Source organism: Diabrotica virgifera, chromosome 1, assembly GCF_917563875.1.
Source record: "Diabrotica virgifera virgifera chromosome 1, PGI_DIABVI_V3a".
Classification (NCBI taxonomy): Eukaryota; Metazoa; Arthropoda; class Insecta; order Coleoptera; family Chrysomelidae; genus Diabrotica; species Diabrotica virgifera.
In genome coordinates, this window is record NC_065443.1 from 295723730 (window position 1) to 295738050 (window position 14321).

A 14321-nucleotide genomic window follows, 5' to 3' on the forward strand; every position below is an offset into this window, starting at 1 on the left:
AATGGGAACCTTCTCTGGTAACACCTCCGAGGCTTTTACAATTTGCAAGCCATAACGGATGCTGAGACTAAGGAAGATGTGGAAATTTTACAATTTATAATTCACATCCCATCTGCTCAGCGCGGTGAAGTTCCAACGAGAATGGTTCGAGAATGGAAAAATACGCGCTGAGCAGATGGGACGTGAATTATAAATTGTAAAATTCCCACATCTTCCTTAGTCTCAGCTTCCGTTATGGCTTGCAAATTGTAGAAGCCTCGGAGGTGTTACCAGAGAAGGTTCCCATTGTTTTCAATCTGGTAGGATGTAGAGTAACATTTTTGGATATTGTTTTATATGCTATTAGATTGAAAACTTAGTTTCTTGTTAGCAGTTGCCGCTAGGGCATCCCTGCCATTTCGTTCGTTGCAAGCCGTGATTGCACGCCGGGGTTTGTCCTAGTTGGGTCTGAGAGAGCATCATATGTGCCTCCTGATGAGAGACTAATAAGTTTCGAAACCGGAAGAGGTGCTTGCTGCACTCTCTGATTGCACTAGAATAATTATACGGCTGTAGTTTCGCATTGCAACGAAATTGAAAATGGTTATTCATTTTTGATTTACATGTTAACTCTGATTGGAGTATGAAGGGAACCATTCTCGTTGGAACTTTACCGCGCTGAGCAGATGGGACGTGAATTATAAATTGTAAAATTCCCACATCTTCCTTAGTCTCAGCTTCCGTTATGGCTTGCAAATTGTAGAAGCCTCGGAGGTGTTACCAGAGACGGTTCCCATTGTTTTCAATCTGGTGGGATGTAGAGTAACATTTTTGGATGTTGTTTTATGTGCTATGCCCAACACCGAAAGGTACAAATGGGTCTACTGATTAAGTAAAGTAAAGTAAGTTTATGTGCTATTAAATTAAAAACTTAGTTTTTTTATTTTTGTTTTTGTTTTCTTTCGTGCAGGAATTTCCGAAACTACGAATGCCATTTAAATCGGCAACCTTCGAAGTATCGCACAGTAAGAAGTATCCTAAGTATTGTCCGTAAGTATTGTTTGTAATTAATGTTAACATACTTATTTGATCAATCAAACTTGGCATCCGTCAGGGATGTATACTATCACTACTACTGTTTAACAGTAGTGCTTATACAGGGTGTCCCGGAAAATAGTGCGTTCCTTTAAGGTATGGAGAGAATACACAATTTGGAACAAAAAAGTCCTATACCATTTTTTTCTAAAGTTAACCGTTTCCAAAAAAAAGTTAACATTGTTTTCCATATACCTGTATTTTATTGTTTGGAAATTTTAATAAACTGGCAACATCGTACGCACTACGGAATAATAACATAATAAGAACTCGTTTGTGATTGTGAGTAACAGTATTTAAAATAATCCAACCTAATAGTAGGTAATACTTATGTATTTACTATTTGTTTACTAAAATTATTTTCTTTTGAAATGTATTGAAATACCTATTGCATAATTTTAAACGAATTACACATCTTTTAACATAAAAACACATCTTTTAACTGAACTAGTATTATGTATTTAGTAAGGTTTAAATGGGTTGAATGCTGAGTATTGCTGAGGGCTTTAACTGAATTACATAGTTTTAATAGTTTACAGTGGAACTTAAATACACCAGATAATGTCTCAGTAATTTGTTTACTTGTGAACTCAAATAACTAAGTTGTACTTACTTGAAAATAATTATTATACCGAATAGATGTTTCAAGTAACCTTTCACAAACACCATTCATAGGTAATAACATAATAGGTAATACACTCACTATTCGAAAACATTTTCGGCATTGACACTAAACAGGATTCTTTAAAACTATCTGTTTACTATCTATCTTCTATCTATTTACATGGGACTGTCTATGCTTAAATTTGCGTACCGCACATAGTTGTCAGATTTAAATTTGCCTACCAAAATACATTTTAATTTTTTGGTCAAACGGTTGCATTTAGAAAAAAATGTTAAAAGAGTTTTTTGTTGTACATGGTGCCTTCTACCTATACCTTTAAGGAACGCACTATTTTCCGGGACACCCTGTATGTAGTACCTATATAGTACATCATCATCTGAGGAAATCTTTCAAGAAGCAGTGAATGATGTTAAGGCTGATTCGAATTAACGGAGAATATATCAACAACGTAAGATACGCAGATGACACTGTGGTATTCTGACAGTTCTGAAGCTTTCCAGTAATTAATTAACAGAATTACAGAAGTCAATCAGAGATAGGTACGGACTTTCACTAAACACTAAGAAAACAAAATGTATGATAATCTCTAATAAGGAACAGCAATTTGGACGAATCAATGTGAACGGTCAACAAATAGAAAGAGTAAAAACATACACCTACTACATATACCTTGGTACGAACGTCAATAAAAATTAGGACCATTCCATGGAAATCAAATGTAGGAGAGAGAAAGCAAGATCTGCATTTCAAAAAATGGCTAAGCTATTCAAATGTCATCAGGGACGCGCCGTCCATGTGGGCAAGGTCGTGCGGCGTTAAGATGTTAAAGGTGCCCTTTGACTAGGCAAAGTTAAATAAATATCGAATGCAAAATTAAAAATTTTTTGAAGCAAAACAAAACATTGCAAAAAATAACTTTTTTTGCGTTATGTATATTATTAACTATGTATACCGATTTCTCTAGCTTCAGCCGAGAGATCATTTTCTAAACTAAAACTAATTAAGAATTACTTTTCTAAACTAAAACTAATTAAGAATTACTTAAGATCTAGAATGGGTTAGGAGCGGCTAGAAAATCTTGCTATTATTTCTACAGAAACTTAGTTTTTAAAGGACTTAATATTGAAAATCTAATTAATGAATTTGTCAAAGGTAAAGCAAGAAAAGTTCAATTTTTATAAGAAATATCCGTTAATTTTCATCATAATAAGTGTATTTTTTAAAAGAAAAATTGCAATATAAAAATGTTTTATTTTTTTATCTTCAGTTTTTTAATAATTTTAAGTAAGGTTTTATAACTTTAATCCTCTAGTGCCCCAGTCCGCCTCAAGGCGGACTGTAATAAAGGTTTCCAGAATTACTATTTAAGTATTTTATAGCTGCAATATCCAAACCACCCTCTGGACTAGATCGGATAAGCACCCATACCAGCTTTTAAAAATTTGAGCGATCAGACAAATTTTTACGCTGTAGCTTTCAGTTTAGAGTGAAATTTGGTAGTTACCAAAAAAATTTGAGCACAAGAGGGTTAACATACTTTTTATTCTGTTCTGTTTTATTGTGCAATATAGTGTTTTATATATTATTTTTAATAACTACTAATAGACTACCAGAAACAACAGAGATGAAAATACTTCAACGAATATCAGGGAGAAGTCTGTTGGATAGAGAGAGATGCGAAAACTAATGAAGAGCATGCAATTTAGAAGATATAAATGGATGGGTGACAAAACGGAAACAGGAGTGGAACGAACACATTAGTAGAAAGGCAGAGGATATGATAGTACTAATAGCACTAGATAAGTCACCAAATGGACGAAGAAGTATTGGCAAATGTATAAAAAATCGTGCGATAATCTAAATAATTTCTTCTTCTTAAAGTTCCATCTCCTAGCGGAGGTTGGATATCATAATGGCTATGGTCACTTTGTTGGCTGCTGCTCTGAATAGTTGTAATGAACTACAGTTAAATCATTCTCTAAGGTTCCTCAGCCAGGAGATGCGTCTTCTTCCTATGCTTCTTCTTCCTTGGATCCCTCCTTGCATAATAACTCTCAGCAGCTCATATTTCTCTCCTCTGGTAATGTGACCCAAATATTCTAGTTTTCTGTTTTTATACTGTTCAAAATTTCTAACTTCTTATTTAAACGTCGTAGCACTTCAACATTGGTAATCCTTTGAACCCACTGAATTTTCAACATTCTTCTGTAACACCACATTTCGAACGCTTCTATTTTTCTTATGTGTTGCCTTTTCAATGTCCAAGCTTCCATTCCGTATAGTAATATAGAAAATATGTAGCATCTTAGAGCCCTCAATCTGAGAGGCAACTGAAGGTCTTTTTTTGTAAGCAGTGTGTTCATTTTTATAAATGCTTGCCTTGCAGTTTCAATTCGGACTTTAATTTCTTTGCTTTGGTCATTTTTGTCATCAACCCAGGTTCCCAGATATTTGTATGTCTTTACTTTTTCTATTTGGGTTTGCTCTAGTATTAACTTTTCATTTCCATGTTGTGTTTTTGAGACAATCATAAATTTAGTTTTTTTCTTGTTTATTTTGAGTCCATATCGAATGCAATAATCGTTAATTCTATTTAACAATTCTTTTAGCGACTCCAGGGTGTCTGCCATTATAACGGTGTCATCAGCGAATCTTATGTTATTTACTATTCTTCCGTTTATAGAGATTCCATCACTTAGTTCCGCTATCGCTTCCGCTTCCTGAAATATGGCTTCACTGTACACGTTAAACAGTAGCGGCGACAGTACACAACCCTGTCTTACCCCTCTCTTTATATCAATATTCTCGGACTCTTGTTCGTCTATCTTTATATTGGCCTTTTGATTCCAATACAGATTGATGATAATTCGTAAGTCTCGTCTGTCTATATCTCTGTTTTTCAATAATTCTATTAGTTTTTCATGTAGGACTCTGTCGAACGCTTTTTCGAATTCGATGAAACAGGAATAAATATCCAGGTTCATATCTAAGCATCTTTGAGAGAGGACATTAAATGCAAACAATGCCTCTCTTGTTCCAAGTCCTTTGCGGAACCCAAATTGGGTATCATCCATATCATTTTCTAGCTTTCTGTATACATAATCTTCCATGAATCACCTTTGGAAATACTTTGAGGGTATGGCTTATTATTGATATTGTCCTATAGTCTGAACAATCTTTGGCTTATATTGTTTTAGGTATTGTTACAAAGGTGGACACCAACCATTCCTGAGGTATTTTTCCGGTTTTATATACTTCATTAAACAGATCCAGTAGTACAGGTAGAGTTTCATCGTCTAGACATTCCAGTAATTCTGCAGGTATTTCGTCTGGACCTACAGTTTTTCCGTTTTTTGCGTTTCGTATTGCTTGTTCGATTTCCTCCATTATGATCTCTGGTCCCGTTTCGCTATCGATTTCTAAACAATTTAGTAGTCTAATATTGAAGAAGAAACAGGATTTGAAGCCTACATACATGAAGGAAGGAGAAGAATATATTATTTTTTAAGTGTACTGTGTACTTATTTCCTTTAAAAAAATGTAGGTAGATGTAGAAAAAAATTTATAGTTTTCCACGTTGAAATGTGAAGGAGTGATTGATTATATTTCTACCCTGGTAATTTTGATAAAGGCGCTTATCAATATTTTGCACGACGGCGCCGAAGTTACTTGGCGCGTCCCTGAATGTCATGATTTATCAATACCCATAAAAATCAGGTTACTACGATGTTATATTATATTTCCTTTACTGTTGTACGGTGTTGAGTCGTGGACTCTCACAAACGCCACCTGCACGAAAATGAAGGCTTTTGAAATGTGGCTTTATCGTCGAATCCTGAAGATATCTTATGCCTCCACGGGGTATAAGATCAGGGTATTTTGTTGTGAATGCAAAAAAGAAAAAGAGCTTCTAAATACAATAAAAACAGCCAAATTCGAATACATCGGTCAGATCATGAGGAACATCACAAGATATGGACTGCTGCAACTAATCTTTCAGGGAAAAGTAGAAGGAAAACGTGGACCAGGAAGGCGAAGGATTAATGTTAGAGTAGCAGTGTGCAAAATATAGATTGCCATGTTGGTCGCCAACATCCTAAACGGATAGGCACTACAAGGAGAAAATTTGATCAGTAGTTTTTCGTCTGGTCTAAACTTTCTCTGGTATTCTCTGGCAACTCGTGAAGCTCTCTTTTCACTTAACATACTTATACAAAGGTGCCTGGACGTCAATCAAGATATATATGCGTGTTCTATTGACTATAATAAAGCATTCGATAAAGTATGACATGAACAATTAATGCATGTCTTGGAATCAAAAAAGCTGGACTACAATAGCCTCAGGATTATATCGAATTTATACTATAAGCAACGAGCAAAAGTACGTGTTAACGACCAGCTGTCAGAGGAAATTGAAATCAGACGTGGAGTGAGACAGGGATGCGTGTTGTCGCCAATTTTAACAAAATGAGGAAAGTGCTCTGCACAAGAGATTTGAAGTTGGAGCTAAGAGTTAAGTTGGCTAGGTGCTACGTTTTCTCGACTTTGTTTTATAGAATGGAAGCTTGGAAATGGAATGCTGCATCTATGAAAAAACTAGAATCATTCGAGTTGTGGGTGTACAGAAGAATTCTGAAAATATCGTGGACAGAACACGTCACAAACAAAGAGGTTCTGAGAAAGATGAATAAAGAAATGGAAATCATAAATACCATCAAAACAAGAAAATTGGAATATCTCGGACATATTACACGTGAAGAGAGATACAGTTTGCTCCAATTGATTATTCAGGGAAAGATTCAAGGAAAAAGAAGCATAGGGAGACGAAGAATATCGGGGCTGCGCAACCTGAGAGAGTGGTACGGATGTACATCCGAAATTTAAACTAAATTTCTATGGAATTAGAGGTATTTCTTTGAATTGGTTCCAATCTTACTTGAATAATAGGAAACAACTAGTTAGAGCAAATGATACTGACTCTAGTCTCAAAAACATTATATGTGGAGTACCGCAAGGTTCAGTATTGGGTCCTCTTCTGTTCCTTATATTTATAAATGACATCACTAATTTAAAAATCGATGGGAAAATTTTTCTTTTTGCTGATGATACCAGTATCACTTGGAGCAACTCAACTATTGCATCTCTTCATGAAACTATAACTTCGGATCTACTGATGATAAAGACCTGGTCTGACTCTAATTTACTCTCTTTTAATATAGACAAAACAGTAGCATTATCCTATAAAGGAGCTCTTCAACCTTTGCCTCTTAATAACAGCCAGATCAGTACCGTTGATTCTGTAAAATTTCTTGGTATTTTTTTAGACAGCAACCTCAAATGGTCCCTTCATATCAATTCGTTAAGTAAGAAACTCGCCTCAGCTTACTATACAATAAGATCTGTCTCAAGGGAACTCAATTTAGCATCTTCTAAAATAACATATTTTTCGTTGTTCGAGTCTCATCTTCGATATGTCTTTCTTTTTGGGGTTCTAGTACAGCTGCTCAATTTGATGTTATTTTTAAATTGCAAAAAAGAGCAATAAGATATCTGTTTGGCGTCAGAAGATCTACACATTGCAGAAGTTACTTCAGAAATCACGAAATTCTAACACTTCCATCTTTATATATTCTAGAAACGGTTTGTTTAATTCGTAAACACCTTCATGTCTTTCCAGCAAGGCCCAATCATATTTACTCCACCAGAAATTCAATCTTTGATATTTATTTACCGATCCCATCCACTGAGTTAGTAACGAAATCTATATTATATTCCGCAAAAAACTTTACAACCATCTCCCTTTACAACTTAAATCTGCAACATATTTTCCAAAGTTCCGTAAATGACCAAAGCCTATCTATCCAAAAGACCATATTATTCAATAGAAAAATTTCTTAATGAATAACTAAGAAAATTGGGTTTCATACGCAGTAGCTTAAACTGTCAATTCCTAATGTTGTATTTTATTTGTTGTAAGTATGTTCAATTTGCAATTTATATAAATTTTGCAATTAATTGTTTTTGTCTTTGATTTTATATCATATTTACTGTATATTGACGATTTATCTAATTTTAGTAAATTATAGTTTTTATTTGTTATTTGTTGTTGATATTATTTTTCTTTTGACTGTATGTAAGCTTTGTCCATAAAATTGTAAAAATTTTCAGTGACAATAAAGCATATTTCCATTCTATTCTATTCTATTCTATCAAATGAACTTTTCAGAGCAGCTGTCTCTAAAATATGAATAGCTATGATGATTGCCGACCTCCGCCGCGGAGATAGCACTTAAAGAAGAAGATCAGGTATAAAAATCGTTAAATAAAATGAATATACTTTCTATTATGATTTTTAAAACTCACGATACTTCATGCTAAATAATTTTTAATAATCTAGAACTCCTTTGACTCTGGCACACTTCATACAGTAGTAAATAGAGTATTAAAACATATAGGATATGTGAGGTTATATCAGAAGAGCCATCAATAACCCATTGAGAACTAGACGACAATAGGAAAGCACTTCTGGCGAATATTTGGCGATAAATCCATAATCCTTATCCATTTCCATTTCCAACGGAACGGCTGCTATGTAGCACAGAAGTTGAAGACATAGCGAATTCGGAAAAGCTTATAGAAAGTCAGCCGAAAACTCAGCCAGCCAGAGGCCCATTGACTTACTGTTATTATTCTCATCACACGCTATATTACACAGATAAGAGAGATGAAGGAAAGTAGTGGTCAATTTCTACCATAAGCGCACGGCAAAGGAGAGTCAATGGGGTGATAATTCAATTGAAACACCAAATATTTCAAACTAATCTTAAACACGATAAATAATTAAAAGACACAAACGTCAAATAACCTTAAGAGGCTACAGTAGCGATCAACAGGTAGCAACAAACGCGGCCCAAAATTGCGGCTGTAATTTTGATTATTTTGTCGAGATATTTGGCACACATATTCCTAATATAATAGAATGGCGGTACAGAGTCCAATGTGAGAAATATATCAGTACATATGTGGTAATTACTCTGTAATTAAATACATTATTAAAAAAATTATTGTATTCCTCTTCTGTGCAGTGTACATACTGGAGAATTATATAGTATCTTACAGGCTGTTAAGAATATTAACCTCCCGAACATAAATGTTGCCATTTGTACAGACTCTCTAGCTTCCATTTTGTGCATTCAGGAATTATTTACCGATTATCCTCTTGTCCAAAATATCCATCATTGTTACCACCACCTTTCTACCTTAAACCCTAAGATTACATTTATATGGATTCCGTCTCACATTGGTATACCTGGCAATGAACTTGCAGATCAGCATGCTAAAACGGCTTCAACAGATACCACGTCAACAACCCACATCCAAATTTGTAAAGATTTGAAAACAGAAGCGTAAAGATTCACATGGAGATTATGACAAACCCCAGTGGAGCTCCTTAAATACATCTTTACGTGCAATCCAGCCCTCAGTATATAAGCCCCTTTACACTGGCCCCACAGGACTCTCTAGACAAGACCTTAGAATTATTAGAAGAATCCGTATATAGGCCACACCAAACTTACTCACGGCTTCCTGATGTCATCAGATATACGGCTTATCTGTCTAACATGCCAGTGCCAACTTACCGTGAACCACATTATTACCGAATGTCATCAGTTCAGTGTAGTAAGACAACAGCTCAAACTCAAACCGCAGCTATGTGACATTCTAAGTGATACCAACCAGTTAGACAGAGTTCTTAGTTTAAAAAAAATTACATTGTATCATAAACTTTAAATATTTTTTATGACATAACTTGTTAATGCTCTTTAATTATACCTCTTGTAATCTTGTTTGTAATCGTCCCGTGCGAGTGGCCATAGTTGCAGCATAGAGTTAAATAGTAGCATAGAGAGAGTGTCATTCAGAGCGAAGTGACGACACCATCTTTTTTATTTGGATTAGTGCTGTTTCACTCTTACGCATAGTAAAGCTGCTACAGTTGTCCTCCTCTTCCGTGCCTATATTCACACTGAATGTCATTATAGATTCTCGATACAATGTGTTAGAAGGAGATGCAGCAAACCAGTCTCTGAGATCTTGTCGTCAGGAAGCGCGGAAGGTAAGCTCCCTCTATGTTAATATATACCTCTATGAGTTGCAGAGCACGTTAATGTAAATAAAAAAAATATTAAAAAAACGAGCCTGTACCGTTATTAAGCCGAACAAAAAAATAAACTTTCTTTAAATAAACTTTTTTATCCCATGCCTAGATTTTGTGTCATTTTGAACATACTAAAATTTTTTATTTCTAACAAGAAATCGAACATATTATATATAATAACTCTCTCTATTAGGCAACCAAAAAAAAGTTGTCACTGTCATTTTGACAGACCTGCGTCATTTTCTCTTATCTGTTCTGGGAAATAGAATTCTATTTTGCTTGCTCCCACTACTGTTATCTTTACCGATATCTGTTCAGTGCAGTAGTTTTCATTCATTTTAAGAATTTGTTATTGTTGTTTCATAGGAAAGTAGTGTTTATTTATAGTTAATTTATTATATTTTTTTGTAATAGAATTAAGTTGTTGGCCTATTTGAAAAAATAGATTATTTTTAATTGTGAGTTTTAGTTATATGTATAAGTATATTTTACGTAAAAATATTTCGAATTCTAATGCGAATATATAAAGTTAACTATGAACTAAATAAAATAAGACGGCTGTTGTTTCGCTTCACAACGATTATTCACAAATGATTATTTATTATTACCTATTATTTCGTGCAAATACCTATGTTAGCATAAAATTTTCACCCATTTTGGTTTACTTTTATAAATATTTATTTACTAATAACAATAGCTATTTGTATAACAAGGGAGGAAAGTGCTACTTTTCCTCCCGAGAATGAAGTTTACTGCCCGACGCGTAGCGGAGGGCAGTAATCATTCAAGGGAGGAAAAGGCACTTTACTCCCATGTTATACATATGGTTTTTCCACCTTCCTCAAATAACAAGTCATGTTTTCATTTTTACTTAATTTATTTATGTAACTAACCAACAAAATTTATTAGAACTAAAACTAACAAGTACGTACAATATAACTGTCAACTGTCAAATATAAGTCAAATTAATAATGTAAACATTGTTAAATCAAAATAACAATTTACTGTTTTTTACCATTCTGCAAAATACAGAGTGTTTTATAAATAAACGTTAAAATGTATAGAAATTTACTTAATAGAAAATAGATATTTTACAGGGCGTCAATAAGTTACATTTCATGAATGAAATACCATGACGTCACTTTTACTTTTCCTCCCTAGGGGGGAAAAATATTTTCCTCCCTAGGGAGGAAAAGTATAACTTTGCTCCCTACAATCAGGTCCGGAAAAGTATACTTTCGGTAGAGGTAGGTGGAAAAATTGTTTTCTATTACTTCCATTTAGCGCGCCTATGAGTTAATGTCACATTCAAGTTATGTCAAACAATTTCGAAGCACTGTTGCCAAAGTTTCGCAGACCTTACGAAAAAAGGTATTGTACTATCTCCCGAAGTTATATTGATGACGCGCTACTGTATAGTCTTAATTTCAAGCTAAAGTTGTGGCTTATTCTCAATTTAAATAGTAAATATTCTTAAACAATAATTGCTTTTTTTTGTTTTTATAAAGCTATCCCTGCTCACTAGTTTGCAACATATCTAATAAGGAAATTACTTCAACATATCAAACATTCTCGGTCCTATCTTCTTCAAGTACCATCTCCACGACGGAAGTCGGCAATCATCATAAGTATTCGATCTTTAGAAACGGCTGCTTTGAAAAGTTTATTTGATGTACATCCGTACCATTCCCTCAGGTTGCACGGCCACGATATTTTGCGTATCCCTATGCTTCTTTTTCTTGAATCTTTCACTCCATAATCAATTGGAGGAGGAGGTTGTATCTCCCGTGTAATATGTCCGAGATATTCTAATTTTCTTGGTTTTATGGTATTTAAGATTTCCATTTCTTTATTCATCTTTCTCACAAACTCTTTGTTTATGACGTTTTCTGTCCACGATATTTTCAGAATTCTTCTGTACACCCACAGCTTGGATGATTCTAGTTTTCTCATTGATGCCGCATTCACGGTCCAAGCTTCCATTCCATAAAACAAAGTCGAGAAAACGTAACACCTAGCCAACCTAACTTTTAGCTCCAATTTCAAATTTCTTGTGCAGAGGACTTCTCTCATTTTGTTAAAATTTGCTCCAGCTTTTTCTATTATGATTTTGATTTCCTGGAAGTAATCACCAGTGGGGTTGATCATTGTTCCAAGATAGGCATATTGGTCTACTCGTTCATAAATTTCGGCTATACCTATATAAATAAAAATTATTTATACATTGATATACAGTGATGAGCTCGCTAATAACCGGCAAAATAACGCAAAAGATGGAAAACATAATACATTGTAAAGTAAAAAGAGATGAAACTGGTAGAGCTGGAAATTATCGATATAAACGTATAAATTAACATTACATTACATAGTTTCCCACCTTTATACGTATCGGAGGACTATGACAACTATCATTGTTACAGGAGAGTTTTATAAAATACTCCTGTCACAGACGTCTAAAGGTGGGAAACTATATAATGTAATATTAATGTATACGTTTACATCGATAATTTCCACCTCTACAAGGTTCATCTCTTTTTATTTCACAATGGATTATGTTTCCATCTTTTGCGTTATTTTGCCCGTTATTAACGGGCTCATCACTGTGTAAATAATTACACACAGACTCGCAGCCTCGTTATACCTCAATCCGGTATAGCCACACATTCTCTCGCAATCACGGAATCAAAATATGAACAGCTATATACTTATATACACAGATACCCATACAACGACTCCGTACCGGAGATGGAAGCAACCGCTCACTACACGGTGACACAGTTACAAACGAAGCCCCTCTTCAATACAGAGTTGCTCTGCACCGACAGGTACCGACTCAATCCATCTCAACACCGCGATTGTTCCCAACTCAATCCGATCGGTACCTTGCCGGCGAGGCTGAATGTGTAGCTATAGAGGCCGATCGTTACAACTGTAGTTTTCTTCTTCTTCTTTTTGTATAGACATGACTCTGTCTGTTATTTCAATTTGCCTCTAGTAAGTTGTCGTTCCATCGTTTTCGTTGTCTTCCCACTGATCGTCTTCCTATTGGGGAACCGTCTCTTGCTGTCTTGACTACCCTATTTGTTGTCATTCGGCTTATGTGGTCATTCCATTCTATTCTTCTGTTTCTTACCCAGTTATTAATGTTATCCACCTTGCATCTCCGTCGTATATCTGTATTTCTAGCTCTGTCCCTAGAGTCTTACCATAGATTTTTCGAAGGGTTTTCATCTCCGCTGTTTCAAGCAAACTTTTTATCCTCTCTATGTCGGGTCGTGTTTCTGGTCGTCATTATTGGTCTGATGACTGTTTTGTAAATTCTGCCTTTCATTTATTTTCCGATATTTTTATTTCTCTATATTATGTCATTCAGGCAACCTGTGGCTCTGTTTGCTCTATTCACTTGATCTTCCATTTCTATTTCGAGTCTTCCGCAGCTAGATAGTGTGATGCCTAGGTATTTAAACTCCATCACTTGTTCTATTATCTGACCTTCCAGCTCCAATTTACATCTCATTGGATCTGCTGTTATAACTATGCATTTTGTCTTTTTTGAGGAAAATAACATGTTAAATTTTCTGGCGATTATGTTAAATTGGTGCAGCATACGTTGTAAATCATCTTCACTTAGAGAGATTAGTATTGCATCGTCCACAACTGTAGTTAACAAGGCAAATATAATGTCGCAGGCATGGGTGCCCATAATGGGCAGTTGGGGCGTGCCCCCCCCCCCTAGCTTTTCGGGTGCCGTAAACTATATATTGTCATCCAAAGTATATAAAAAAATGTAATGTGCAACATCTTCACGTCTGGCCCCCTAAAAATTTTTATATGTGGGCTCATGGTCTCAGGTGACATTTACTTATCTTAGAATTAAAATTTTGAGGTTAATTTGATGAGACTACTTTCTCAACGTCATGTCAGTTTAAAAGCGAAAGGCCACACGGGCGATAATTTACGGCGCCGTAAAAGCAGTAAACACATTGGTTGACTAACTCCTCCACCAATTGTAGATGAAATAGGAGTTGTCAACCAATTCCTCGTTAGGTTTACTCCTCTTACGGCGCCGTAAATTATCGCCCGTGTGGCCTTCGCCTAATACGTTTTTTCCCTTTCTAAATAAAACTATATTAAGAGGATCGGTACGTATTTTCGACTGCAATGCTATTCAAATGGAGATTCATTTTTTTTTCGAATCCTGAGAAAACTAATAAGTATTTTTCAAAAATTTAAACGCAGAATGAAAGATTACGTTATTATCGAGGGCCGAAAGTTCCTGAGAACTTCTATAATGTTTATTTTAATAAGTTACAGGGGTGAAAAACTGAGAGAAAATGTAGTGTTATTTTTAATTTCAAATACCTCATTCGAAAGAAACTTCTTATATATTCTAAGGGACTTTCGGCCCTCGCTAATAATTTAGTCTTTCATTTTGTGTTTAAATTTTTTAAAAATATTTATTAG